A 15,733-nucleotide genomic window follows, 5' to 3' on the forward strand; every position below is an offset into this window, starting at 1 on the left:
ATATTCTTGTTGTCCAACACTGACATTGATATTTTAGGTCAGATGATAATTTTTATAGGGGATGTTTTGTGCATTATATTGTGTTTTTGTAGCATCCTTTTTTCTAATCACTAGATGCTAACAGCACATCTTAGTTGTAACAACAAAAATTACCTTCAAAAATTCTCAAAATTTCATGAATGACACATCTTTCTGTTGTGAACCGCTGCTATTCCTAGCACAATTTCTGAATTAGAAGTTATATTTTATCAAGAGTGGCTTAGTTCATACAAACCTCATCTGATCAGTCCTCAAGTATCTAATTAACTATGTTTTTTTCTGCAACTTTTTCTAATACCTAAAAACTTTATCCAAATCATGATTGAAACATCATCTAAATTTTTATTTAGTTTCATATACTGAAGGGTGCATTTTTGATGTATTAATTCCATAGATGGGAAGTAAAAGAATGGTAGAAACAATGCACATATTTGCCCCTTTATCCTCCTGTATAAGTAAGAATTATTTCTGAGCTACTATGTCAAAGAATTCAGAGCACATTTGCTAAATTATGGGGGAAAAGTTGGTTTCTTATGTATGAATCATAGCAGCAATTGATACTGTCATTTTTTCTAACATAAATGATATGTTAAATGACTAATTATTATTCTAAAACAATTGCATTTTGCTTTATGTTAGTAAAGCTCATGCTGATTCACTCACTAAATTATAAAGACCAGATTGATAAAGTTAAGGTGCATAGTAAATTCTGAAAACACCTTAAAAAGGCATGCAATTAATATGTATTCTTGTGTCATATTTATAGACAAAATAAAATAATAGATTCTTTAGATTTAGAATTGAAGATTACTTATTTTTTTACTATTGGCAAATTATTATAGTTTCTTAATGCATCACATTTTTTAAAATTTCAAATTAGAGATTAATATCTTCTAAGATTAAAATCAACTAATTTCAACATAAAGACATATAGCACATTATGCTTATATGTAGTGAATATAATCTCCTTTAATTCTCATAATTTTAATATAAAGAAAATTTATACCAAAAGGATGGAACAAATGCTTTTGAACATCTCAACTTTAATTTATATAGTTACAAAATATAGCTCTCCAAGGAAATAAATTATATGCATGACTTAACTCCAAAATTACACAGTTCTGGCATTAATAATTGTATTTTCCACTATGCCTAGATTTATAGTTTTGAAATGGCATGCAGTTTAAAATGGAAAATGTAAACTCTGTAATATTTGAAACATTTGGTTACATATTTTTTCTCTGGATAAAAAGTTTTAGAAGCATCACCACATTTTCGAAATATTTGAACATTTATGGAATATCTACCATCTACCAAATATTGCATTAAGTTTCAAAAAAGTTGACTAAGAATATTTGAAGGTATCTTTGCTAATAAGTCAGAAATGATAATTCTATTCGGGGTTTTTTGTGATTCCATATGAATTTCATCAATAATTGTTCTATTTCTTTGAAGAATGACATTGAGATTTTTATTGGAATAGCATTGAATCTGTATATTGCTTTTGGTAGGATGGCCATTTTAATAATGTTTATTCTTCCAATCCATGAGCAGGGGATTTCTTTCCATTTCTTTGTGTCTTCTTCTATTTCTTTTAACAGTGTTTTATAGTTTTCTTTGTATAGGTCCTTTTCCTCTTTTGTTAGATTTATTCCCAAGTAATTGATTTTTTTGGTTTGGAAAATAAAAGGGATTTTTTTTTTATTTTTTATTTCTTATTCTTCTGACTTATTGTTTATGTATAGGAAGGCTACTGACTTTTGCGTGTTGATTTTGTATCCTGCCACTTTACTGAACTGATTGATGAATTGAATTAGATTTTCTGTGGAGTTTTTGGGGTTCCCTATGTATATTATCATATCATCTGCAAGTAGTGATAGTTTGACTTCTTTTTTTCCTATTTGGATTCCTTGTATGTCTTTCTTTTGTCTTATTGCTCTGGCTAGGACTTCCAGTATTATATTGAAAAGCAGTGGTGAGAGTGGACATCCTTGTCTTGTTCCAGATCTTAATGGAAATGCTTTTAGCTTTTCACCATTGAGAATGATACTGGCTGTCGGTTTGTCATATATGGCTTTTATGATGTTGAGGTATGTTCCTTGTATCCCAAGAATTTCAAGGGCTTTTATCATGAATGCGTGTTGCACTTTGTCGAAAGCTTTCTCAGCATCTATTGATATTATAATATGATTTTTATATTTCTTTTTGTTGATGTGTTGGATAACATTGATTGATTTTCAGATGTTGAACCATCCTTGTGTCGCTGGCATGAATCCTACTTGGTCGTGGTGAATTATCTTATGGACACATTGTTGGATTCTGATAGCTAAAATTTTATTGAAGATTTTTGCATCAGTGTTCATTAGGGAGATTGGCCTGTAGTTTGTTTTTTTTTTTTTTTTTTTCAAAGATTTATTTATTTATTTATTTATACAAGCACTGGGTACAGTCAGAAGCGCGGGAGGGTGAGGGAATTCACCAGAGCCAGAGCGGGGAACAGAACAGGCAGAGGGACACGCCAGGAGAGGTCTGCGCGCCATGTGGGACCCTTACTGGTGGCCGGGGATCGAACCGGCGCTGCAGAGGCTACGGGAAGCTTTGCAGCCCAGCGCTCAACCGCTGCGCCACCAGGGCAGGCCCCGGCCTGTAGTTTTCCTTTTTTGTGTTGCCCTTGTTCGTTTTGGGTATTAGTGTAATGTTGGCTTCATAGAACGTGCTTGGTATTGTCCCTTCTTTCTCAATTTTTTGGAAGAGTTTGTGAAGGATAGGCACTAATTCCTCTCTGAATGTTTGGTAGAATTCATTTGTAAATCCATCAGGTCCTGGGCTTTTGTTTTTGGGGAGGTTTTGATTACCATTTCAATTTTGCTGCTTGTCATTGGTCTGTTTAAGTGTTCTATTTCTTCTTTATCTAGCTTTGGGTGATTGTTGAGTTGTAGGCATTTGTCCATCTCCTCTAGATTGTTGAACTTATTTCCATATAACTGTTGATAGTAGTTACTGATTATTCTTTTGATTTCTGCTGTATCCGTTGTGATTTCTCCGCTTTCATTTATGATCCTGTTTATTTCTGCTTTCTCCCTTTTTTCCTTTGTGAGCCTGGCTAGGGGGTTGTCTATTTTATTGATTTTTTTTGAGGAACCAGCACTTGGTTTCATTGATCTTTTGGATTCTTTTTTTAGTTTCAATTTCATTTATTTCTGCTTTGGTTTTTATTATTTCTTTTCTCCTACTTGTTTTGGGGTTTTTTTGTTGTTCTTTTTCTAGGTCTTTGAGCTTTGAGATTAGGTTGTTTCTTTGAGTTCTTTCTTGTTTCTTGATGTGAGCCTCTATTGCTATATACTTTCCTCTTATTACTGCTTTTGCTGCATCCCCTACATTTAGGAAATTAGTGTCCTCCATGTTATTCAATTCAAAGATTTTTTTAATTTCTTCTTTGATCTCCTCATTAGTCCAGTGGTCTTCCAGTAGTGTGGTTTTCAATCCCCCTGAGGTAGGAGAGTTCCTTGCCTTCTTTTTATGGTTTATTTCTAGTTTGATGCCTTCATGGTCAGAAATGATGCTTGGTATGATTTCAGTCTTGGTGTATCTGTTGAGGTTTGTCTTGTGTCCCAGTATGTGATCGATCCTGGAGAATGATCCATGTGAGCTTGAGAAAAATGTGTACTCCATTTTTTTTGGGGGGTTTAGTGTTCTAGAGATGTCTGTTAAGCCCAAGTGCTCTAGATCCTTATTTAGAGCTTTAGTGTCTTTACTTATTTTTTGTCTCGTTGATCTATCCATTGTTGATAGTGGTGTGTTAAAGTCTCCTACTACATATGTGTTTTCTCTGATGTTTGTTTTCAGATTTGATAATAGTTGTCTGATATTATTTGGTGCTCCTTCATTTGGTGAGTGTATGTTAATGAGTGTTATTTCTTCTTGAAGTATTGTCCCCTTGATCATAATGTAGTGACCATTGGGGTCTCTTTTTATCTTTTTGAGTTTGAAATCTGTTTTATCTGATATAAGTATAGCTGTTCCTGCTTTCTTTTTTGGTCCATTTTCTTGTAGGATTGTTTTCCATCCTTTAACTTTGAGTCTATTTTTATCTTTTGTAACTAAATGTGTTTCCTGGAGACAGCAAAAGGTTGGATTTTGTTTCTTAATCCAGCCTGCGACTCTGTGTCTTTTTATTGAAGAGTTTAGTCCATTTACATTTAGAGTTAATATTGATATGTTAGCATCTCTATATGCCATTGTGTTTGTCTTTCCTTTGATTTTATTTATTTATTCTTTTAATAACTTTTTTTTGGCCTTCTTTCGTTGTTATTCATCCTTCTGAGGTTCGGGCTTTAGGACTCCTTGTAGTATTTTTTGGAGTGGGGGTTTAGTCGTAATGAAATTCCAGACTTTCTGTTTGTTTGGGAAGGTCCTTATTCTTTCTTCATAGAGGAAGGAGAGCTTTGCGGGATAGAGTATTCTTGGTTGGCATCTGTTTTCTTGGAGTCTTTTGACTATGTCCCTCACTCTCTCCTTGCCCGTAGTGTTTCTTCGGAGAAGTCTGATGTCAGCCTGATTGGTTTTCCTTTGAATGTTAACTGTTTCTTCCCTCTTGTCAGCTTCATTAATTTTCCTTGTCCTGGATTCTTGGGAGCTTTACTATTATGTATCTTGCTGTATTTTTCCTTCTGTCGTGGAAGTTTTGTGTTCTTCTTGCTTCTTGTATATCAATTTTCAGCTCCTTCTTCACATTTGGGAAGTTCTCTTCAATTATCTCCTTGAATATTTTCTCTGTTCCTACATCTCTCTCATCTCCTTCTGGGATTCCTATAACTCTTATATTTCCTTTCCTCATGCAGTCAGATAGTTCCCGAAGTCTTTCTTCGGTCTTTTTCCTTCTTACTTCTCTTTCCTTTTCTGTTTTGGTTCTTTTTATTTCTTTGTCTTCAAAAGTACTTATTCATTCTTCCATTTCGTCTATTCTGCTTTCATTGCTTTTCCCAGAGTTCTTTAGCACCTCCATTAATTCTTTGATCTCCTGCATTTCTTTTACTTCCCTCTTTAGGGACTCAATTTCATTCTTCTGATTGTTGATTATTTTTCCCTTATCATTGTTTTCCTTTATGGCTTCTGTCAGTTTTTTAATCATGGGCATTTTTAATTCTCTTTCTGGAAGGCTCAGAAGTTCTTCCAAGTTACTGCTATTGCAATCTGGGGGATGGTTTTCTTTTTGTGGTGTGCTTTTTTCCTGAGGAGTTGCTAGGTGTGTGTGGTTCTTCTACTCCCTACTATCTGTTTTCTAATTTGCCTTATGCATTGGGGCACTGTGTTCCTGGGACTGGCCGGCATCTTGGCTGAACTTCTAAGGTCCCCTTTGGCTCCTCCAGGAGCTATCTGTCAGTTTTAAGCAGTCTTTACTGAAGAAAGGTCCCTGTTCTAAAATGGCGATGTGGGATGCACTCCCTGTGTGCCTGGTCTGGCCAGGTGGTGGGTTCCCGCTGCCCCTCTGGGCTGGGACTGCAGGCCAAAAGGGGCCTGGCGTGGGCGAACGTCCCAGCTCACCTCTGGTTCCTCCGGGAGCCTTCTGTTGGTTTCAGACAGTCTTTACTGAAGAAATGTCCCTGTCTAAAATGGCAATGCGGGACGCACTCCCTGCATGCCTGGTCTGCCCTGGCATTGGGTTCCCGTTACCCCTCTGGGCTCAGACTGCAGGCCAGAAGGGGCTTGGCGTGGGCGAACTTCCCAGGTCACGTCTGGCTCCTGAGGGAGCCTTCCATGCAGTTTTGATTTTTATGGCTTGTAGAATTGTTTGAAGTCTGGGAGTGTGATTCCTCCAAACCTTTTTTTTTTTTTCCAGGAAAGCTTTGGCTATTCGGGGATTTGGTGATTCCATAAGTATTTCATGAACATTTTTTCTATTTCTTTGAAGAATGTGTATCCTAAACTGGTTGATTATTTTGAGTAGTTTTACTGTGGAGTTTTTGGGGTTCTGTATGTATATTATCATATCACCTGTGAATGGTGAGAGTTTAACTTCTTCCTTCCCTATTTGGATTCCTTGTAAGTCTTTCCCTTGTATTATTGCTCTGGCTAGAACTTCCAGTGTTATATTGAAAAGCAGTGGTGAGAGTGGACATCCTTGTCTTGTTCCAGATCTTAATGGAGATGTTTTCAGCTTTTCACCATTGAGGATGACACTGCCTATGGGCTTGCCATATATGGCCTTTACGATGTCGAGGTATGTTGCTTGTATCCCGAGAATTTCAAGGGCCTTTATCAAAAATGGGTGTTGTACTTTGTCGAAAGCTTTCTTAGCACCTATTGATATTATCATATGGTTTTTATATTTCTTTTTGTTGATGTGTTGGATAACACTGATTGCTATGGGATGTTGAACCATTCTTGTGTCCCTGGAATAAATCTTAATTGGTCATGATGAATTATCTTTATGGATACATTGTTGGATTCTGATAGCTAAAATTTTATTGAGGATTTTTGCAACCATGTGCATTAGAGATATTGGCCTGTAGTTTTCTTTTTTGCGTTGTCCTTGTTTGGTTTTGGTATTAGTGTAATGTTGGCTTCATAGAATGTGTTTTTATTGTCCCTTCCTTCTCAATTTTTTGAAAGAGTTTGCGAAGGATAGGCACTAATTCATTTCTGAATGTTTGGTAGAATTCATTTTTATTTTTTTTTAATAGATTTATTTATTTATTTATACAAGCACTGGGTACAGTCAGAGGTGCGGAGGGTGAGAGAATTCACCAGAGCCAGAGTGGAGAGTAGAACAGGCAGAAGGACCGAAGTACACTGCTGAGGGGAGCAGCAGGTGGCAGGAAAGGTCTGTGCTACATGTGGGACCCTCCTCCAGTGGCTGGGGAGCAGTCAGGGATTAAACCGGAGCCGCAGAGGCTGCTGGCAGCTTCGTAACCCAGCACTCAACCGCTGCGTCACTGGGGAGACCCAAGAATTCATTTTTAAATCCATCAGGTCCTGGGCTTTAGTTTTGAGGGAGGTTTTTGATTACCGTTTCAATTTTGCTGCTTGTAATTGGTCTGTTCAGGTGTTCTATTTCTTCTTTATCTAGCTTTGGGTGATTGTAGAGTTGTAGGAATTTGTCCATCTCCTCTAGATTGTTGAGCTTGTTTGCATATAACTTTCAAAGTAGTTTCTGGTAATTCTTTTGATTTCAGTTGTGTCTGTTGTGATTTCTCCTCTTTCATTTGTGATCCTATTTATTTGTGCTTTCTCCCATTTTTCCTTTGTGAGCCTGCTAGGGGTTTGTCTATTTTATTTAGTTTTTCAAAGAACCAGCTTTTGGTTTCATTGATATTTTGGATTTTTTTTTTTTTTAGTTTGTCTTTCCTCCAATTTTATTTTTTTATTCTTTTAATAACTTTTTTTTTGGTCTTGTTTCGTTGTTATTCATCCCTCTGTTGGTTCCAGCTTTAGGACTCCTTGTAGTATATTTTGCAGTGGGGGTTAGTTGTAATGAAATTCCAGAGTTTCTGTTTGTCTGAGAAAGTCCTTATTCTTTCTTCATAGAGGAAGGAAAGTTTTGCATGATAGAGTATTCTTGGTTGGCATTTGTTGTCTTGGAGTGTGTTGACTATGTCCCTCCACTCTCTCCTTGCCTATAATGTTTCTTCGGAGAAGTCTGATGTCAGTCTAATTGGTTTTCCTTTGTATGTTATCTGTTTCTTCCCTCTTGTCAGCTTCATTATTTCTTCCTTGTCTTGGATTCTTGGGAGTTTTACTATTATGTGTCTTGTTGTATTTTTCCTTTCATCATGGAAATTTGGTGTTCTTCTTGCTTCTTATATGTCTATTTTCAGCTCCTTTTTCATATTTGGGGAGTTCTCTTCAATTATTTCCTTGAATATTTTCTCTCTTCCTATGTCTCTCTCCTCTCCTTCTGGTATTCCTATAACTCTTATATTTCCTTTCTCATGGAGTCAGATAGTTCCCAAAGTCTTTCTTCATTCTTTTTCATTTGTACTTCTCTTTCCTTTTCTGTTTTGTTCTTTTTATTTCTGCATCTTCGAGGGTGCTTATTTGTTCTTCCATTTCATCTATTCTGTTATCAATGTTTTTCCCAGAGTTCTTTAGCTCTCCATTAATCCTTTGATCTCCTGCATTCCCTTCCCTTCCCTATTTAGGGACCCAATTTCAATCGTCTGAGCATTGTTTTCCTTAATGACTTCTGTCAGGTTTTTCATCATGGCAATTTCAAATTCTTTCTGGAAGGCTCAGAAGTTCTTCCAAGTCACTGTTGTTGCAATCTGGTGGGTGGTTTTCTTTTTGTGGTGTGTCTTTTTTCCTGAGGAGTTGCTAGGTTGCATGTAGTTTTTCTTCTCCCTGCTGCCTGTTTTCTAAACTGTTGTTTTCCCTATGTGTTGGGACACTGTGTCAATGGTACTGGCTGGCATCTTTTTGGTGTGTTCTTTCTGGGATTTTGGAAACTGGTGGTCCAATCAAGTCAAATACTCTTATGCTAGAAGCCCAGTGAGTCAGTGGTACTTTGAGTATGTTAATGGTCACTGTCACAGAATATCTCCTCCTTCTGCATTATTTGTTTAATTCCAAAAGTGTGTCTTGAAGTGCCACAGACTTCCCTGGAGGTGGGGCAGCTGAATTTCACTCTGGGCCCAAATCACTGGATCCCCCTCTGGGCTTCAACTCCCTGCCAGGCGGGAACAGGCTTGTGGGGGGCCTTTAGCTCACCTCTGGCTGCACAGGGAGACTTCTCCTGGTTTCAAGCAGTCTTTATTGAAGGAAGGTCTCTATTCTAAAATGGGAGTCGGAGACTCAACTTCCTGCTCGCACTTGGTCTTCCCCGGCCATAGAGGCCCACTCCCTCTCTGTGCTTGGACTGCTGGCAAAACAGGGCCTGGTGTGGGGGTGCTTCCCAGCTCATTTCTGGCTGTGTGGGGAGCCTTCTCCTGGTTTCAAGCAGTCTTTATTGAAGGAAGTTCCCTATTCTAAAATGGTGAGTCAGAAACACACATTCCTGCCTTGATATTGATGATAATTCAAAATTCCCTCTTGTGCTTCTGCTTTATGTTTGAGTTCACTTGCATATGAATTAATAATAGAGATTGAAGTGTTCTGTTCTTGCTTTTTCTATTTGTGCAGCTTTTTAATCCTTTTCTTTTCTAAAACTATATTCAGATGTTAATTTCCTAACTTGATTTGTATTTTATCCCCCTGTGCCATTTATTGTGTAAGTTCTGATTTCATTTTGGACCATTTCACTACTTGTTTGCATTTCAACCTTTTGTACACAAATGATCTGAGCTTCAAAATTTCCTTTGAATTTCTATTTCATTTCCTTCAGAATACTCCCTTATTTAGCAAATTATTAACTACATTAATTTTCCTTTTTGTTTTCTTCTGTATTCAGTAAACATCGACCATATTTTATGCATATAAGTATATCATATGCTCAGCCTCCCTGGTGGTGCAACAGTTTGAATGAAGCGCTGTGAAGCTGTCCGCAGCTTCTCCATGCAGGTTTGATTCCTGGCCAGCCAGGGACATAACCACATGGCGCAGCAGAAATCCCGTTTCGCCTGCTGCTCCCCTCAGCAGTATATTTCATCAGTCTGCCTGTTCTGTACCCCACTCTGTTGAATTCTCTCACCCTCCCATGTCTCTGGCCTATACCCCAATTATTGTATAAATAAATAAATCTTAAAAAAACAATAATTATGTCATATGCTTTTGCCCTACTGTGTTATTTGCAAACATTGACATTTATGACTATTAATATCAAGATGTATTTTCTGCAAATATTGTTTTACAATTATAAAAACGGAAGAATGAATTTTGTAAATTTATATAAATGAGTCTATAAATTACCATTTCTAAAATAAATTTAAAATTCATTTTATAACTAAGTTTTCTTTTTTTTTTTTTAAGATTTATTTATTTATTTATACAAGCACTGGGTACAGTGAGAAGCACGGGAGGGTGAGAGAATTCACCAGAGCCAGAGCAGGGAGCAGAGCAGGCAGAAGGACCGAAGTACACTGCTGAGGGGAGCAGCGGGTGGCAGGAGGGGTCTGCACGCCATGTAGGACCCTCCTTTGGTGGCCAGGGAGCAGGTGGGGATTGAACCAGCACTGCAGAGGCTGCGGGCAGCTTCGCAACCCAGCGCTCAACCGCTGCGCCACCTGGGAGGCCCTCATAATTAAGGTTATAATATATTATAATATAGGGTTTGAGAATATATGTCTATATAAATGAATAAAGAAATACTCTATGCATTCACCAGTTTCTAAATTCCTCATTTTCTTCTTCTAATTCCAATATGTGTATAATCTAAAAATACAACCAATCTTTTACACTTGAACAGACATTCCATTCAGAGTTTTGCAAGGTAGACCGACCTCTCATTATAGTTCACAGGTTAATAATTTTCATAGCATACATGTCCACACATGCATTCACAAATATACACAAAGTATAAAAATATGAAACTGCAATCAACTTTACATAATATAAACAGAATAGGTTAATCCTGAGAAATGATTTATATTGCAGAAATTTAAAAATAAATTAGATAAAACCCAATATACATTTTTTCCAAGACAATATAGTTATATTTGTCAACTCTATTATTAAACATATGGAGTTAATATTGCTTTATAGCAGTTTATGACTTAGACTTGTATATTCACATATCTTCTGATATATGTTATCATACACCCACCCATAAAGATGTTTTGAGTTTTATTTATTTTTAAATATTTATTTATTCTGCATAAAAGACCTGGGGTAGAGGCCAGAGGTGTTCAAGATGAGAGGATTCACCAGAGACAGCATGGGGAACAGAACAGGCAGATTGACTGAAATATACTGCAGAGAAGAGCAGTGTGTGAGACATGAGAAGTCTGCCGTGTCATGTGGGTTATCTCCCTGGCTAGGGACTGAACTCATGCTGCAGTGGCTGTGGATAGCTTCATAGTGCTACAGCTTACCCCCTTGCACCACTAGGAAGGCCCATGTTTTTATTTTCTTAAAGTATCTGAATAAATGTGACCCAATGAAATTTAGAAATATTGTTAATTTATGTTTATTGAGTTAATGCTGATTTATAGCAATACACACATTTTATTTGTTCAGGCCCACAGCTCTTCAAATGTAGGTTGTTATACCATACCCACCATCAATTCTCCAATAATCTCCCCCCATAGTCCACTAAGACCCTCTTTGTTACCAACCCCAACCTCTTTTTATTGCATCCTGAGTTCTGCATTCAGATTTCAATTCATTGCTTTGGTTGATTTTGTTTGTCCCTTTTTTTAAATTTCCTATATATGAGTAAAACATCTTTATTTATCTTGCTCTTTCTGATTTATTTCATTTAGTGTCATCTCATGAAATTCCATCCACATGGTTGTAGATAGCAAGATTTAATCATTTTTTTTATACCTGAGCAATATTCCATTGTGCCATTATACCACATTGGCTTCATTCATCTCACATTGTTTTCATAAGCTGTTTCCATAACTTAGTTATGGTATATAATGTATTAATAAACATTATAGGCATAAACATGTATAGGCATAAACATATCCCTTCAAATTACTGGTTTTTTTGTTTGTTTTTAAGATATATATGCTTACTTATACAAGCACTGGGTAGAGTCAGAAGCACGGGAGGGTGAGAGAATTCACCAGAGCCAGAACTGGGAGCAGAACAGGCAGACCGATGAAACACACTGCTGAGGGGAGCAACAGGCGTGGCAGGAGAGGTCTGCCCGCCATGTGGGACCCTTGCCGGTGGCCGGAGATCGAACTGGCACTGCGGAGGCTGCGGGCAGCTTTGCAGCCCAGCGCTCAACCTCTGCACCACCAGAGAGGCCCTCAAATTACTGTTTTTGTAGTCTAAGGATAATACTTGTAAGATGGCTTGCCTGATCAGATGCTTGGTCATAATAGTGTTCTGAGAAATCTCCATATTGTTTTCAGTACAGACTAACCTAAATCACATACTCACCAATAATGTACAAGGGGTCATTTTTTTTTTTTTTTTTACACACCCTTAGTAAAACTTTTGTTTTCTGGTCACTTTTAAATGGGTCATTCACACATGTGTGAGATGGTACCTCACAGGGAATTTTACTTTTTAAATTCACTGATGTAAGTGACAATCAGCATTTTTTCATGGTAATCTGTGTATCTTCTATGGAGAAGTTTATATTCAGAATCTCTACCCATTTTTGGATTGGGCTATTCATTACGTTCTACGAAGCCAACTTTACACTAACACCAAAACCAAACAAAGACAGCACAAAAAAAGAAAATTACAACCCAATCTCTCTAATGAGCACTAATGCAAAAATCCTCAACAAAATCCTTGTCAAAAGAATACAACACATCAAAGGGGTAATACACCAACGATCAAGTGGGATTCAACCCAGGGGCACAAGAAAGGTTCAACATATGAAAATCCATCAGAGTAATCCAACACACCAACAAAAAGAAAAATAAAAACCATATGATCCTATCACTAGATACTGAGAAAGTATTTGTCAAAGTCCAACATCCATTGGATGTTGAAGGCCCTTGAAATTCTTGGGATAGAAGGAACATACCTTAACATGATAAAAGCCAGATATAATAAACCCACTGCCAATATTATCCTCAATGGTGAAAAAGCTGAAGGCCTTTCCTTTAAGACCAGGAACAAGAGAAGGATGTCCTCTCACAACTTCTCTTCAATATGTACTGGAGGTCCTAGCCAGAGCAATAAGACAAGAGAAAGGCATACAAGGAATCCAAATAGGGAAGGAAGAAATAAAACTATCACTATTTGCAGAAGATATGATAATATACATAGAGAACCCTAAAAACTCCACAGGAAAACTACTCAAAATAATCAACCAGTTTAGTAAAGTAACAGGATGAAACCTGACCAATTTTATTCACCGCATCAACAAAAGAAAGTGACAAGTAATGTGATCATATCAATAGATGCAGGGAAGTCATTTTACATGATACAACATATATTTAAGACAACAAACTCAAAATGGGCATAGAATAAACATACATAAATATAATGAAATTTATATGTTAAAAAAAAACAAACAGCTAATATCATTCTAAATGCTGAGAAACCAAATTCTTTCCTCTCAGATCAAGTAAAGGACACAGGGAACTGCTTCTACCACTATTATTAAAAATAGTATTGGAACACACAGGTCTCCCTTGGTGGCGCAGGCGGTTGAGCGCAGTGCTATAAAACTGTCCACAGCTTCTGCAGTGCCAGTTCGATCCCAGCTGGCCAGGGAGAAACCCACATGGCGTGACAGACCTCTCCAGTGCATTTCATCAGTTTGCCTGTTCTGTTCCCCTCTCTGTCTCTGGTAAATCCTCTCACCCTTCTGCGGATCTGCCCTGTACCCCAGTTCTTGTATAAAAATATATAAATCAAGACGCACGGGAAGGTGAGAGGATTCACTAGAGACAGAGCGGGGAACAGAACAGGCAGACTGATGAAATACACTGTTGAGGGGAGCAGCAGGCGAGACAGGAGAGGTCTGTCATGTCATGTGGGTTTCTCCCTGGTCGGCAGGGATTGAACCAGCACTGCAGAAGTTGTGGATAGCTTCACAGGGCGGCACTCAACTGCCTGCGCCACGAGGGGAGGCCCTACCTTTTTTTTCTTTTCAGTGATAGTCTGTGTATTGTAGTCATTTTTGGATTTTATTTACTAGGAAGCATTGAACAAGTGTGAACTAGAGTTTACATTTTAGAATTTTATTATATTAAGTGGTGTTTGGAAAGAATAGGAGAAATAAGGCTAGAAGCAAGAATAAATATTTAGGAAGTTTATAAAATACCTCTTGCTTAGAAACAATGAGGACTTGAACAGAACTAGGGAAGATATTATAGACTAGAGAAATATTTAAATATAAAATATATACAACATTCTTAACTGTGTTTTAATATGTAGATTTTCCCCCTTCAAATTAATGCAGAGATTGATACATGAATATGTGTGTGTGTGTGTGTGTGCATCATCACTTTCATGAGTAATAGGTTTTATTAGAGTATGAGTAGGGGTTAACTTTCTTCTGAGTCCAGATGTATCAAGAAAAAGAAAATAATTTCTTTCCCAGTTAAGATATACGTTATATACAGATAGCACAGATGATAATAAAATCCAATTAATTTTATTATAGGACAGCCCCGATATTGAACGGGTTCCTGGCTGTGGGTCCTCACTTGCGCACTTAAAAGGGACTTATTAATACTCTACTACAATCACATACAAAAGGTTAATAAAAGGTTTATTTATAAGGGAAAAGGAAATAAGAAAAATGTACAACTCAGGGAGAAAATAGGGAAATAAAGTCTTTAATGCGTCCTACCCGATCGATCGGCTGACCTGGAAACCCAAAAAGCACTCTCAGAGCTGGCCTGATGCTGCTAGCTGGCGGAGAGCCAAAATGGGGGCCCCCCCAAAGCCCACGTGTCTGCCTTTATACCAACTTGGCTGCTTAACCCCACCCTCAGGTCCCAGCCACCTTCCCTTTGGTGGTGATGGGATTTGGAGTTCCCAGTGTCTTTTGCTTTGGCCTGGGGTGGGGGTGGAGTCCACAAAGCCTGTATGGAATTAGCTTTAGGACATCCTTTTCCCCCTAACAATTTTAGTGTTGTTTTCCATTCAATCCAAAGAAAATAAAAAAAGTGGAAATTTTCTTATCATTGGAAAATTTGTTCTTATGGCTTTTACTAGATTTTGGCACATGGATAAATTTGGGCTATAACACAAAATTTAAGGACAACATCATCTCTCGATATTTTCACCTATGTATAATTTCCTTTTCTTGGAATATGATAAAGTTGATGGTATACTACTGTGATTATAATACTGTCCACATCTTGCTAGCATACTTACTCTGGGCATTCTCCCTGCCTCATTAATTGACTATGTTACAGTACACCTGAGAAGGAAACATTGGTGGCCTCAAGAAGGCAAGGAGAACACTTATGAACTGAAGACAGGATCTACCTGTCCAATAGAAAAATGCAGATCCCCATTCATACTGGTACAAGGAAAATAATCCTATGAAGAGCCTCAGTTTGCTTGAAAGCAAATTTTTCCCCAGGGAAGTATTCCAAGGAATTACAGTCCAACTAACAACTTGATTGCAGCCCTTGGGAGACCTTGAGGCAGAGTTAACAATGCCATGTTTAACCTATGATGCTTGAAAACTGTGAAATATTTTTGGACAATAAATATTTTTGCTTCAATAAACATAGGGGTACAGGTGTTCTTTTGAATCAATGTATTTGTGTCCTTTGAGTAGATCCCTAAGAGTGGAATTGTCAGGTCATACGGTATCTCCATTTTCAGTACAATGAGGAAACTCTGGACAGCTTTCCATAGTGGTTGGGCAAGTTTTCACTCCATCAGCAATGTAGGAGAGTTCCATGCCCAAAAATAAATGACTGGATCAAGAATATATGGCATATATATATATACACACACACACACACACACACACACATGGAATATTATTCAGCAATCCTAAAAGATAAACTCATGCCATACACAGCAACATGGATAGAGCTAGAAGGAATTATGGTCAGTGAAATAAGTTAGAAGGAAAAAGAAAAATACCAGATGGCTTCACTTATAGCAGGAATATAGGGGAACCAAATGAGACATCGGTGTAAAAGAATAATGACAGTATAAA

The sequence above is a fragment of the Talpa occidentalis genome, unplaced genomic scaffold (assembly GCF_014898055.3).
Source record: "Talpa occidentalis isolate TD23 unplaced genomic scaffold, MPIMG_talOcc4v2.1 talOcc4.4, whole genome shotgun sequence".
In the NCBI taxonomy this organism is placed as follows: Eukaryota; Metazoa; Chordata; class Mammalia; order Eulipotyphla; family Talpidae; genus Talpa; species Talpa occidentalis.